The 14,966-nt window shown below is 45.4% G+C and overlaps 1 pseudogene across 1 annotated transcript; it reads right to left on the bottom strand.

Annotated features, from left to right (window-relative positions):
* LOC307182379 (sorting nexin-4-like) lies at positions 1-1,359 on the bottom strand (annotated as a pseudogene). Its single transcript has one exon. The product of its transcript is annotated as a sorting nexin-4-like (transcript).
* Between the last annotated feature and the right edge of the window lie 13,607 nt (positions 1,360-14,966).

The following is a 14,966-nucleotide window of genomic DNA, read 5'->3' as shown; positions in this document are numbered from 1 at the left end:
TTATATCTTGCTAAAGCATTCCTCAGCATTGGTCCAAACTTCAATTCCCTTTTTGCATATACTGATCTGCATGACTGCATAGCTTAAGAGGGCCTCCTTTAAATCACGGTTCTTTTGTTCTTTGAAGTGTTCAATATCAGCCCAAGCATTTCTGACAAATTCTCTGCCTTCCAGATTTTTAGAGTTAAGTTGTTCTCCTTCATTTATTTGTTCTTCTAGCACCTTTATTCTGGCGTCTCTCTGCTCTGGAGTTTCTTGACCAAAGAGCTTGGTAGTCATTCCCTTCAAAGAAAATGTTCTCAGGGTCCCAGTTGCCAGTTTGTCACACTGCTGCTTCTTGGATGCTAAGTCCTGAGCAGCCATCTCCAAGTCATACTGCATAAGTTCATGTTTCCTGCACACAGCCCGCATTGTATGCATGGCTTCTGCATAAAAAAAGGTACTCCTTTAACTGATCTGCATAATGTTCTTCATCTTCCAAAATATAATCGATAGAAGATGCATACACCTCCCTATGATGAGCAGCACTCTGCAGTCCATCACCCATTTCTTTTTTCTACGGCACTCCACTCACCAAAAACTCGCCCGTAATTCCCATATACTGTATATACACCATATAGTCGATCTGCTACTCTCGCTCTGACTCGAAGAAGATATGCGATGACAGACTGTAGTTCATCACTGTAGTGTTTTAGTTCAGTACATCTCTTGTCTGGGTTTTTCACTCTGAATGTTGCATTAAACGCTTTTAACCTGCAGTCTGCCTTCAGCTGAAATCCTGTTTCATTCACAGTCTCCTTCCAGTTGCCTGCCTGTGTTAAAAACAAATAGAAGATTATGTCTCTACAGAGGACGGGATATGAAGCAACTCTCAAGAGGAAATTTTCTAAACCAATTCATTGTCTTTCCATGAAATCCTTGTCAGTGTTGTCAGCAGAGAGTTTATGCCAAACACATTCTGCTCGCTCTTCTGGTAGAGGTGGCACAACAATATGTGGATAGTATACTAAAAGGTAGTTTCTCAACAACTCAGATTCACTCTACTGCCTCCAGAGTGAGTCTGCTAGGACACTCTGACCATCAATATGTTCAACTGACCTTGTTTCAATGAGGTAAGCAGTATATATTTCTTGAATGTTCATGGCATTTCTTCCAGTTTGCTTTTCTGCTTCTGAAACATTAATTTCTATCTTCTTCAACCGAAAATTATTTTCTGTCATTGTGCCGTCCCCGGGGGCCCTCGTCCCGGGCCCCCTCCGCTTCATCACTGGCAACAGACTCCAGCCCAGTGTCGGGGTGGCCCAGCTCTAGGGGCTCAGGCTGCAAAAGCCGCTCGGGATCGGGAGGTGCGTGCTGCATGGCTGCGGTTCGGCACGGCCTGATTTTATTTTTCTAATTCAAATCTGGCCTCTCTCCCCTGCTCAACATCGTGCGATGGCTCCGCGTTACCTGCCCGGCAAAATAGAATCCAGTGTGGCCCTGTCTACCTCTTGGCTTTTATTTGTCAGTTAATCTGCCCTTTGACCCAAATTTGGCCCTAGCAATACAGACCAATTTGCACTTAGAGAATAAGCCATGAAGTCTGACCTGTGTACTCTTCCCTTTGCCTCAAATTGTCTCCCTACCCCCTACCCTCACTACTGGCTTTCTCTGTGTTGTAAATTTCTATTTATCTTTAAACACCCAGCCTAACCATTCAGTCAGCTGAACCTGATGGTTCCTGTTCCTGTCCTCTGTCTCTTCTAATACACTGTGAACTCCTTAAGGAAAACAATCATGCTTGTTTTTGTATTCTAGGTCTGAGTACCTAGCACATTAGAGGTGTTGACTCAATGAACTTGACAGGTGAGGAAGATGGACTTGCAGTCACTGTGGCCCAGTGCTGGGGGAATTTGACAAAATCCTAATCCTTCCTGAGGGCATGTACTCGGAAAGGTTTTGCAGCAGAGGTAAGGCTGAGCTGAGTCTAGGAATTAATGAGACTTTCTGTCTGGAGGGAGGAGGAGGCCAGTGCAGAGGTAGGAAGCTAACCTGCTTCACATGGGCATCAGATACCTTGAGAACAGATCCCAGCCATCCTGCATGGTGCTGGGGCTTCTAGGACTGTGCTAGGCCTCCTGTCACTGGATTAAGTGCCGGGGCCCCAGGATATGGAGGATGCACAGAGCTGCTGCTATGCTCCCCCAAATCCCTGGAACACTGCAAGGGTAATGCTAGGCCCAGTCGAGCTGCATTTGCTTGGCCAGGTGCCACAGGTGGGGGTCAGTCCTAGTGAGTTCAGAATAAGATGAGTTTTTTCCATAAACTCAAACCCCAGCTGAGAATTCTGGGCAGCTTTCTGTAAGCGGACAGGAAGAGCTGGGATCTATTCTCGAAGGCAGAATGATGGATCAGGCTCCCATAGACAAAGTTGCCTAGGAAATGGCAAAAGAACTAGCTGATGAACATTCTAGACCAACACACAGGAGGGAACCTGGCTGGAGTTAAAGCCAAAGAGATCTCCATGTGGGTGGGTGGGTGGTGTGAGAGAAGGAATATTATGGGCCAGTCAGAAAAGAGTCTTCCTCACCCTAGAAGCTGGAAGTCATTCATGGTTTCACAAAGGTTCCCGAAGACTGACTGCATGCCAGGCGCTGAGGATGCGGAATGAGTACGACCGTCTCTATTGATGTGTTCACAGTCTACAGGAGGACACAGACATTTAACAGACAGAAACTACCATCCAGCATGAAAAGTGCTAAGAGACCTGACCAAGTGATCTGGTAAAGTGAGGAAGGAACTTCCAACCATGACTGCAGCGTCTGCCAGTCACAGAGTAAGTACCTCTGAGAATGGTGGGGAAGTCACTAGAGAAAGGAAACAGAGTTTCTTCCAGCACTGCTTGCACTAGATCTGAAAAGCAGGAAAGATTCAGATACTGGCTAAATTACAACAGAACGACTTGTAAATTATTTGCTCAAAAGAAAGTAAGGGATTTCCCCAACAGAGGACAAGAAACAACCCAAGTGGCAAACAAAAAGGGAAGCTAGTGCTTCCCTGGGGAAAAGCCTAATACCAGGAACCTGGAAGCAGAGAGAGTAGCCCTGGGACCTGGAAGGGAAACTTGTGAGAGGGTGGCCCAGGAGAAATCCACCTGTCAGGAAACGAAACCAAGGACGCCTGACTGGCACCGCTGTATTTTAAAAATAGGTAAAACTCCTCACCTCCCTTGAGAATTTGTTGAAGATTTTTGTGTCTATATTCATAAGGGATATCGGTCTGTAGTTGTCTTCTTTTGTACTTTTTTAGCTGGTTTTGGTATCCGTGTAATACTGGCTTCATCGAGTAAGGAAAGTTTTCCCTCCTTTTCTATGTTTTGGGAGAGTTTGTGAAGGATTGGTGTTCGTGGTTCTAAACATTTGATGGAATTCACCAGTGAGGCCATCTGGTCCTGGGCTTTTCTTTATGGGAAGTTTATTCCGAATTGAATCTCCCCACCTGTTATAGGTCTCTTCAGATTCTCTGTTTCTCCTTGATTCAGTTTTGGCAGTTTGTGTGTTCTAAGAATTTGTCCATTTTATCTAGGTTATCTGATTTGTTGGTGTACTGTTGTTCATAGAGTTCCCTTATGTCTCTTTTCGCTTCTTAAAGGTTAATAGTAATATTGCATCTTCCATTCCTACTGGTACTTTGAGTCTTCTCTATCTCTGTCCTTTGGTTTTTGGCAGTCAAGCTCTCTCTTTATGTATGTGTGTGTGTGTGTGTGTGTGTGTGTGTGTGCAAGTAGCAAGTTTATTTTCTTCGATAAAGAATTAACAGGGTTGGACTTCCCTGGTGGCGCAGCAGTTAAGAATCCACCTGCCAATGCAGGGGACACGGGTTCGAGCCCTGGTCCAGGAAGATCCCACATGTCGCAGAGCAACGAAGCCCGTGTGCCACAACTACAGAGCCTGCGCTCTAGAGCCTGCGAGCCATAACTACTGAAGCCCACGTGCCTAGAGCCCATGCTCTGCAACGAGAAGCCACCGCGATGAGACGCCCACGTACTGCAACGAAGAGTAGCCCCCGCTTGCCACAACTAGAGAAAACCCGCACGCAGCAACGAAGACCCAATGCAGACAATAAATAAATAAATTTCTATTAAAAAAAAGAATTAACAGAGTTAATTTGATGTCCCCCAAATGAGGTAACATTGCAATATTTGCATAAATATTCAAGGAAAACTTTCCTTGAAACACTTATTCAGATCTTTTTTATGGACTGTCAGATCAAAGAAACTGCAATTTCAAGTTTGTTCACAGAAATCAAAACATTTTTTACTTGGGAAGTTTCAAAATGGCAATGTAACCGAGCGGGACCCTATGGGGCCTTCCCTATGGGGCAGACCTTTACCCTATATCCTCTGCTTTAACTCCTCTCTGAAGTACCTAGATGACAGTATCTGATGCACATTTCCTGAGTTGTTTCACAGATGCTAAAACTCCCACCAAATGGAAGAAATTAACTACTTGATGACCAGGAGCATGGTAGACCCCAGACCTACTGGCACCTAAGGACTGATGTTAACCCCTGTGACACCAACCCTGTTACCTCACGATCAACCAGTCGGAGGATTGTACATGAGCTGATCACATACGCTGGGATGCTAAATGCTTTGCTGAAAGTCATCAGGGAGTTCAGGCTTTTTGGGCACTAACTGTCCCGGACTCCAATGGCACCTTATAATAAATGCTACACTTTCCTTCACCACAACCTAGTGCCTGTAGATTGGCTTTACTGCATGCTGTGGGTGAGCGGACCCAAATTTTGGTTTGGTAACAGCAATTCTATCCCAGAGTCATAATTACCAGGGGGAAGAATGTTCTCTAGCAAAGAGTTTGTTTTTGGTTTTTTTTTGCGGTACGCGGGCCTCCCACTGTTGTGGCCTCTCCTGCTGCGGAGTACAGGCTCCGGACGTGCAGGCTCAGCGGCCATGGCTCACGGGCCCAGACACTCCGCGGCATGTGTGATCTTCCCGGACCGGGGCACGAACCCGTGTCCCATACATTGTCAGGTGGACTGTCAACCACTGCGCCACCAGGGAAGCCCTAGCTAAGAGTTTTGACAGCACTTTAATACTGTGTCCATCCACCTTATACAAAAGCATGTGTGTTTTGCAAAGAGTACATATTTCTGTTACATCATTTTTGGAAATGTACTCAGTTGCCTTACTGTCTCCAAGAGGGTCAGTAGTCAAATTGTCAAAATTTGTCAATTTTGTTCATCTTTTCAAAGAACCAACTTTTGATTTTGCTGATTTTCTGTGTTGTCTTTCTATTACCTATTTCATTTATTTCTGCTTTAATCTTTATGAAGTCCTTCCTTCTGCTTGCTTTGCTTAGTTTGCTCTTCTTTTCCTAGTTTCTTAAGGTGAATGTTTAGATTATTGATTTAAGGTCTTTTTATATTTTAAATATAGGAGCTTCCCGCTATAAACTTCTCTCTGAGCACTGCTTTTGCTGCACCCCATAAGTTTTTGTATTTGTGTTTTTGTTTCTATTCATCTGAATTTACTTTCTAATATTTTTTGTGCTTTCGTCTTTGACCCACTTGTTCTGTAGAAGTGTGTTAATTTCCATATATTGGTGAATTTTCCAAATTTCCCTCTGTTGTTGGTTTCTAATACCATTGTATGATGGTCAGAGAACACATGTTGTATGATTTCAACCCTTTTAAATTTACTGAGGCTTGTTTTGTAGCTTAACACAGTCTACCCTGGAAGATATTTCATGTGCCCTTGAGAAGAGTATGAGTTTTGCTGTCATTAGGTGGAGGAGTCTAGATGCCTGTTAGTTTATATTGTTGTTCAGATTTTCTATTTTCTTGCTGGTCTTCTATCCATTATTGAAAATGGTGTATTGAAGTCTACAGCTGTTACTGCTGAACTATTTATTTCTCCCTTCCATTTTGTCAGGTTTGCTTCATGAATATTGGGGCTCTGCTGTTAGGTGTATATATGTTTATAATTGTTAAATCTTCTTGACAGATTGATCCTTTTATCATCTTAAAATAGCCTTTGTCTTTAGCGACAATTTTGTCTTAAAGTCTACTTTGTCTGATATTAGTATAGCCACTCCAGCTGTCTTCTGGCTAATGTTTATATGATATATCTTATCACATTCTTTCAACCTATTGTGTCTTTGAATATCTAGTGTGTGTCTCTTATAAACAGTACATAACTGGATTATATATATAATACATATAAAGTATATATTAATATATCAACAAATAGCATTCTCTATTCTTAATATATTAATGACTAATGTTAATATATTTATAATTATGTATTTATATATTAAAACTATGTAATATAATTTTGAGAGAGATATATGTCTCAAACTGATATTGGTTTTTAAATCCATCCTGCCAATTTCTGCCTTTTGAGTGCTTAATCTGTTTACATTTTATGTCAATTACTGATAAGGTAGGATTTACACTTGGCCTTTTGTTATTTGTTTTATATAGGTATTTATTTTTTGTCCCTCTATTAATTTGTTACTGCCTTCTTTTGTGTTAAGTAAACATTTTTTAGTGTACCCTTTTAATTCACTTGTCAAAAGACACTAATTATAAAAGAAAAGTTTGATAAGATGAACATCATCAAAATTAAAAATATTTACTCTTTGAAAGACATGGTTAAGAAAATGAAAAAGCAAGCCATAAACTGGGAGAAAATATTTGCAAAACATATATCTTATAAAGAACTTGTATCCTGAATATATTATTTATAATTTGATAATAAGAAACAAATGCCCCAGTGAAAACAAATGGGTAAAGATTTGAACAGTCACTTTACCAAAGAACACATATAGATAGCAAATAAACACTCAAAAAAGATGCTCAGCATCTTTAGTCATTATGGAAATGGAAATTAAAACCAGGAGTTAACATAACACACCATCTTGAATGGTAAAAATAAAAGACAAGATCAAGTATTGCAAAGATGTGCAGTAACTGGAACTCTCATGCAGTTTGAAGGTGGGAGTGCAAAGCAGTATTCCAGTGCTGGAAGATAATCTGGTGGTATCTTACAAAGTTTAAATGTATACTTACCAAATGACCCAACAGTGCCACTAGGGAAAAATGAAAATCCATGTCCACCTGAAGACTTGAACATGAATGTTCATAGGAGCTTTATTCTTAATAGCCCAACTGGAAACAACCCAACTGTTCGCCAGTGGGTAAAGGAATAAACAAATCCTGGCATATTCGTGCCAGGGAAGGTTGCTCCACAATACACACAACCACAGGGACAGGACTTAAAGGCTTTATAGACTGAATGAAAGAAATCAGACACAAGAGATGACATACTTTATGATTCCATTTATATGAAATTCTAAAAAAGGCAAAACTTTAGTGACAGAAAGCAGATTGCCAGGAGTCAGGAGTAGGAGACTGACTGCAAAGGGACAGGAGAGAATTTGGAGGAGTGACAGAAATGTTCATTATCTTCATTGTTGAAGTGGTTCTAAGGACGGAGTAAATTTGTCAAAACCCAATGACCTGTACACTGAAAAGTGGTGACTTTTGTTAAATATAAATAGGTACATTAGCAATAGCAACAAAAATAAAAGGTACTAGGAATAAATCTAACAAAATGCACAAACCTTCATGAAGAAAACTATAAAGCCATGTGAAAGATTTGGCAGACAGTTAATGCCCAGCAAATATTCCATGTGCTCCCCCCACACAGAGCAGCCTCCTTTGCAGTTAACATTGTGGCCAAGCGATGACCGAGCATGAGAGGAAGTGAGGTGTGTCACGGCCGGAGAGAAGTAGTTCAGAATCCGTCATCTCTTCCGGTTCTCTCTTCTCCTTCCACGTGATCTTGGAGACCACAGGATCAAGTTGGTATCAGTAAGGATAGTAGTTGCCTGGCCTGCAGGGGAATTTACCTGAGCTGGAATAAATCTTCATTGTGTTAAACCGTTGAAATTTTGGGCTTTTTCTGTTCGGGTCACTAGTGCTAATTGCCCTAATACAAAAGAAACATTAAAGAAGACCCAAATATGGGGAGAGTTGTACCCCATTCATCCATAGGAATACAAATTTTAATAAATAACGTTCATGTTATTTCAAAGCAGAAGTCCACTGAGTTCGTCATGCATCTTAACAAACTGATTGTACAAAGTATATGGTAGCACAGAGAGACTAGAGTAGCCAGGATATGCCTTAATAAGAAGAAGGTGGCTCTACTAAGATCTACACACTTTATAAAGCCACAGTAACTAAGACAGTTTGAACAAGGATAGACAAGCTAATGGTACTGAATAGAGAGCTTTGACATAGACCCAGATGTGATATATAAGTAACATTGTAAATTGGTAGGAACAGTTGGTTGTCCACATGGGGCAAAAATGAAATTGAACCATGTCCTGACATCATACCCAAAGTCTAGGTCAAGTAAGTTAAGTAAATGTGAAAAGCAATGCTTCACAGGTTTAAAAATTAATATAGAAGAGTATCTTTATAACAACAGAGGAAGATAGGTTTCTTAAACCAGCAAAAAAGGCACTAAGGAAGTACTAGACTTTTTTTTAAAAAATCACTAATCTTGGGCTTCCCTGGTGGCGCAGTGGTTGAGAGTCCGCCTGCCAATGCAGGGGACACGGGTTTGTGCCCCGGTCCAGGAAGATCCCACATGCCGCAGAGTGGCTAGGCCCGTGAGCCATGGCCGCTGAGCCTGCGCGTCCGGAGCCTGTGCTCCGTGCAATGGGAGAGGCCGCAACAGTGAGAAGCCCGCGTACCGCAAAAAAAAAAAAAATCACTAATCTTGATCTCATTAAAATGTAAAACTTCTATTCATCAAAGAACACCAAAAATAAGAAAGAAAATATAAGCCATACACTGGAAGAAGATATTTACAACACGTACAATGAACAAATAGATGTATGTGTATAAAACTCTTATGAATCAACAAAAAGACAACAACAGGAAATCAGGCAAAATACATGAAAAAATATTGCTCAGAAGAGGAAACATAAATGGCAAATGAATATGCAAAAAAAAATTCAGCCTTACTAGTAATTAGGGATTTGCACATTAAAACACAATTAGATATCACTAGACTGGGAAAAATAAGAAAATCTGATGATTGTAATCATTGGCAAGAATGTGGATTAAGAGTAACTCTCATGCCCTGCAGGTGGAAGTGTAAATTGTTAGAACTAGTTAAAATGGCTTGGCATTATCTTGTTAAGTGAAGATTAAGTCACCCTATGACTCAGTTCTTCCACTCCTAGATGCGGAGCTTAGAGATGCTCTGACACATCTGTACCAGGAGCCACAAACAAGAACGTCTGTAGCAACAGTGTCTGGAATAGTGAGAACTGGAAATGACTGAAATACCTGTCTCCCGAAGAACACATATGTCAGTGGTGGCATATTCAGATACCAGAATGCTATACAGCAGTAAAGATGAGTAAACTATGCTCCATGCATCAACAAGCTCTCAAAATTACAGGATTGAATGAAAAAAAAAAGCAGATTACTGAAGAATACATACAGCAGGATGCCACTTATATAAAGTTCAAAAATTTACAATACATTCAGTGGTATATGAAAGTGGAAGAGGTATAGCCCACCCCGGCGCAGGCAATGAAAAGGTACATTATTTGTAAAGAAATTTAAAACAATAATAAAACGGACTGAATCTGCTGCTGCTCATCCCGATGCATCAGCAATTCTGAACAATACTGTGGACAAAGCTCTCCTCCCCACAAAGACAACTACTTCCAATCCTCACCCTTCCACCTTGGTATACAACTGAACACGTTGTTTGGAGACATTTTATTTCCGTAGTAAAAAGTATCATGAGAAGTAACAGGGTGCTAAAATTAAAGTTCAGCTGCGTGGTTTCTCTTGGAGAGCGAGAGAGGGATACAGATGGGGACCAGCAGATGCCTTCAAAGGTATGCCTTACGTTCTATTTTTTAAACCAACTGATTGGTACATGACTGTTTATCCCATTTTTAATATTAAGTATCTATTATGTTTATATCTTCTTCTGTGTGTATGAAATATTCCACCCTCAAGAGAAGAGTGAAAATGCAAAATCAGCAGGGGGAGGGCCAGGTTGGAGAGAACTCGCTCTGTAATGCACTGGAAGCTGCAAGCTCAAGAAAGAATAAAAGGACCACGGTTGACCAGAAAAGGATGAGGAACCGCATGGGGGCAGCAGCAGCAGACACCCAGGCTGAAGCTCAGGGGATGTGGGGGCCTGAACTGAGGGGAAAATCTGGGGAAGCCATGGGCACAGGTGAGGCTTCCAGGAAGCACATGTGGAGTGAGAAGATGGGGGTCACAGCCAGGGGCCCAGAAGCACTGAGCCTCAGGAGAAGGAACCCTTACTTCTGAGGCTGAGGCTGAGGCTGAACAGGAAGGCAGAGCAGTGAGAGGAGAGCAGGTCCTGAAAGCTGGGGAGGGCTGGTCAGCAGGCCACACACTGCTGGGAGGGCCGCAGGACAAAGCCGAGGAATCCGCCCTGGATTTCACAATGAGGGCCATGGAGGACCCAGTTGTTCTGTGTAGAAGAGGGGGGAGCCAGATTGCAGTGGAGGAAGATGTGACTCAGAGGAAGGGAAAGGAGGGTGGGGAGTCCAGACAGATCTCCAGAAGTTTGGCTGAGAAGATGGGAGCGGCAGCTGGGAAGAGACATGGAGTCAAGGGAGGGATTTTATTAAACTTTTAAAATGTTCTTTTAAAAACCCCAATCTGGTTTAGCCCTGCTAGGGCAGAGAGGGTGCCTTCAGACCTTACCCCGGTGCTGGCAGGTTTTCGCTGGAGTCAAAGCAGGGGCTTCGGTGGCATTTCTGGTGGCGGGGGGGGGCTGGCTGTCTGCCATGGTGGGGAGGAGTATTTTATCACTGACTGTTCAGAATCGCTGGTAGCTGGTGATGGTGAAAGATAAGAAGAAGCAAACCACTTTTAGTAATTTTTATTCTTCTTTTTAAATTCTCTACAGACTATGCACCTTTTCTTGCCTGCACAGACAGACTGCGCCTACCACCCAGCCCTCGGTACATACCACCAATGGGAGGAACAAGGTTTGAGTCGGTGCCCTTTGGCCCACTGTGATTGAGGCTAATTCTTACCCCCTTAGGGTTGTTGTGAGGATGGAATGAAAGAACAGGAAAGCACCAAGTGCCTAGCACACAGTAGGTGCTTACTAAGCAGACTGCTGACCTTTTGAAGGCAGGGAACAGAGAAGATAGTGACTGGAGTTGCTCCAGGCCCCAGTGGAGGAACAAGGCCCTGTGTGGACCTGGGGTGGATCCAGCATAGGGTGGGTGGGGGTGAGTCTCCTGGATCTACCCCTTGCAGTTTGGCTGGGCCCGCAGCTAATCCCTCCCACCCCGCAGCTGCTGTCTGTCCACAAAGTCCTCCCCATAGACCCAGAGGCCAGGCCTGCATCCCGCCTTGCCCTGCCCCTCGCACGTCCCAGAGGACCCACCGCTGCCTGGGCTGCAGGGGGCAGTTGTCATGGGGACGCAGGGCCTGCTGAGCTGCCTCCTTAGCAACGGGACTCCCAGGCCGGTTACCATGGCAACAGCATCGACTAAGCAATCAGGGATGGGGATGGGGATGAGGACGGGTTCCCTGCCCTTTTCTGAGGACTTTCCCCTCCGGAGGGCGGGCTACACAGCAATCTTTGCGCCACGCTGGGAGCCCCTGGGACTTCACTTTTCCAGCGGCGGATCACTGCCTCTCTCCCACATGGCGAGGTCCAGCTCCGAGGGCCCTCGGGGACCCTCTGCGGCCAGGGGTGGGGGAAGCAGCCATCTGAAGGCTTTGCAGAGGGTCTGGGGGTCAGGCTTACCCCTCCTACCACAGTGGGGAGTAGGTGCCACACCTCCTAACAGTGAGGCCTCTCAGATTCCCCAACCCCAGCAGGAGCTCACGGGCTGTGGCCCCTCCATGGCCACTCTGAAATGCAACCTTTTGTCCTGGCCATGACATCCACCCCCCAGCCTGGTCACCTTTTGTCCCCCAGCCACCCTCCATCTGAGGGCCCATCTAATCAAGCTAAGAGGGCATCTCCCTCTTCAGTATCCAACTGCAGTTCACGTGCACACTGACTACCCTTCTCCTTCAGGGAGCACCAAGGAGTCCCAGGGACTCTGCAGCCCCACAGCCGGGGTGGGAAGGACCTGAGTCAGGGTCTTGCACCTACACTAGCAGAGAAAGGACACATACTCTCTTTCTCACCCTCCTCCTTAATGACTCTCGTCAGCCCCGCCCACAGTGCGAGCTTCTGTCCATAGCCAGACCTCGCACTCCCTTGCAGCTTTGCCTGCCTGCTCGTGGGGCACAGGCTTGTGCACACAAGCGCCCCGTGCTCTAGGGACCATGTCCCACTGCCCTCCAGGGCCTGGCTCCTGAGGCTCCCGAATTCCCCCCATCCCAATCCCTGGCCCCTAGAAGAAGGCAGCAGCTACTGGAATTTTTTTATTGAAATAGAATATACAACTCGGCGCGTTTACCATTTTCTGTTTTAAAAATGGAAGATTTGAAAATTGCTTGTGGGGGATTGGGGATGGGAGGGCCCACTGACCGGACCTGGCTTTCCCAGTCTCTGGAGTGGCTGGGCAGGGCCCTGGACCCTCCACCCAACTCCTATTCCCTCCCTGCCCCTGCCAGGACTAGACTGAGTTTGGATGCAGAACTCAAGTTGAGTGCTGCTACTTCCAGCTCTGAGAACTCCCTGGGCCCAAGCGGGCTTCTCCTGCCCAGTAGAGACCAAGGCCAGGTGGCTCCTCGTCTCTCCCTAAGATCCCAGGATCCTTCACTCTCTTCTTCCCTGGATTATTGCCTCACACTCCCTGTGACCCACCTATGGAGAAATTTTGTCCACATCCCAGGACAAAACCTGATCTTGTCAACATTCTGGCTTAAGAGTAAGGAGGAGGGTTCTAGATGGACAAGGCAGTACCAGCCCTCCTCATTAATCAGGTCTTGGCAGCCTAACCTCCTCCCGCTCTTCAGGCAGTGGGCAGACCACTGGCCTTGTCTCTGGCAGGTGTCTGAGCTGCTTTCACAATGGCCCCCGCCCTGGACCTGCTTCTGGCTCCTAGTTGCCTTCGGAATCAAGGTCAGTCCCCTTAGCCTGTCATCTAAGGCCTTCCCTCTGACCATCCAGCCTCTGGATCCCTTCCCAAAGCCCCTGACTCCACAACTCCACATCCACCTCAGTCATGTCCCCACTGTGCACTCCATCCTACACCCCCCCTCCCTCCTTCCTTCCTTCCCTCCCTCTAACTCTTCCCACACCTGGAGGCCTGGCTCAAGCCCACCACTGGCCACACATCTTCCTTAGGCCCTTAGAAAGTTGCAGCCACCTCCTGTGTCCTGAGATCATAAGCCCTGGAGCCCGCAGCCAAAGCTCCCCAGGCTCTCACCATAGCTCGCTGGGGCAATGCGCTGGGCACGTGAGGAGGGGGCAGAAGAAACATGATTTACTGAGCACCTACTATGATATGTGCAAGGCGCTGGGCTGGGCATTTCACACGTACTACTTTTCTTATCTGGTCCTCATAGGTCCTTGTGAGGTGGTACCATAAGTATTCCCATTTTACAAATGGGGTAACAGAAAGCTCAGATAACTTGCCCAAGGTCACACAGCTAAGACGTGGCAGGTCCGGGATTCGAACTCAGGTCTGATTACCTCTAAACTCTGGTCTGTTGAATTCAGCCCCTCTCAACACAGTTTTCTAATGAAAGGAACATTGGCTTTGGCCTCAGGTAGGCCTGGATTACAATCTCAGATCAGTCCCAGCTCTGCCACTTGTAGTTATGCGATTCTGGAATAATTACCAAAACTTGGTTTCCTTATCTGTGAAATGGGAAGAATCAAAGTAACTACACCTCCTGGCCTTTGTACAATTGAAGAAGTTAATGTGTGTAAAGTGCTAAACCAGTGCTTGGCACAGAGCAGACTCAATAAATAGAAGCTTCCCTCACCTCCCCCTGTACAGATGAGAAAACTGAGGGCCACAGAGGTGATGGGAATGTGCTTGAGGCCCTACAGGAAAGGAGAGGCACAGCCTGGAGTCTTCTGCTTCCACGTAAGAGGTCAGGCTGGGACTGGATTTGAGACCAGAGACGGGGAGAGAGGGGGCCTGCTGAGAAGCCCGGGCGGGGGGGGCGGGGGTGGTGGGTCCTCTTCCCTGAGGACTGGAGAGAATACTTCCCCCAGGCCCTGTGGTGCCCAGCCTGCGGGCCAAGGCAGGTTGCTGGATGTAAGGTGACCTGGGTGTCCTGGCAACATGGGGTTAAACTAGATTGCACACACATGTGCACACGTGTGAGTGGCTATCTACATGGCTCTACAGAGCACTACATAACTATACATATACACATCTTACATATATATACATATACATATTCATATACATATCTTGCTAAGTTTGCAGTAGAAAAAATGCAAGACTCTCAGGGCCCTGGCCCGTTTGTCCCAAGGACTCAGGCGACTGAGGCTCCCCAGGAACAAACCCAAGGGCAGCCCTTCCTGGAGGAATGGGATGACCCCTAGCAGAGTGGGGCTCCAGGTTCACAGCTAAGGGCCTGGTGGTGGCTATTGCCCTAAAATGAATACAATGACAAGTCTGCTCTAGGTATCCCAAACATGGGTCACCCCCACCCTTGCCAAGCCCCAGAGAACCCACCTGCCTTCCTCTCACTTTTGCATTTGGGCCCTGCCTGCTCCCCTCCCCCCTCCCTCTAGTGCTGAGTATTAAAATAGTCTATAAAAGCAAGTGACCAAAATTCTATAGCTCTAAGAATACCTGGTTATTTTCTGCTCTTTTGTTTTTCTGGTGTGGGTTTTTTAATGATAATTATTATTGTTATTGGTATATCTCCTAATCACAGTTAAACCTGAAGAAAGAAAGGAGAAAAAAAGAGGAGAGAAGGAAGGAGGGAGGGAGGGAGGGAGGGAGGGAGGGAACGCA

The sequence above is a fragment of the Stenella coeruleoalba genome, assembly GCF_951394435.1.
Source record: "Stenella coeruleoalba genome assembly, chromosome: 2".
Classification (NCBI taxonomy): domain Eukaryota; kingdom Metazoa; phylum Chordata; class Mammalia; order Artiodactyla; family Delphinidae; genus Stenella; species Stenella coeruleoalba.
This window is presented reverse-complemented; position numbering and strand designations above follow the sequence as displayed.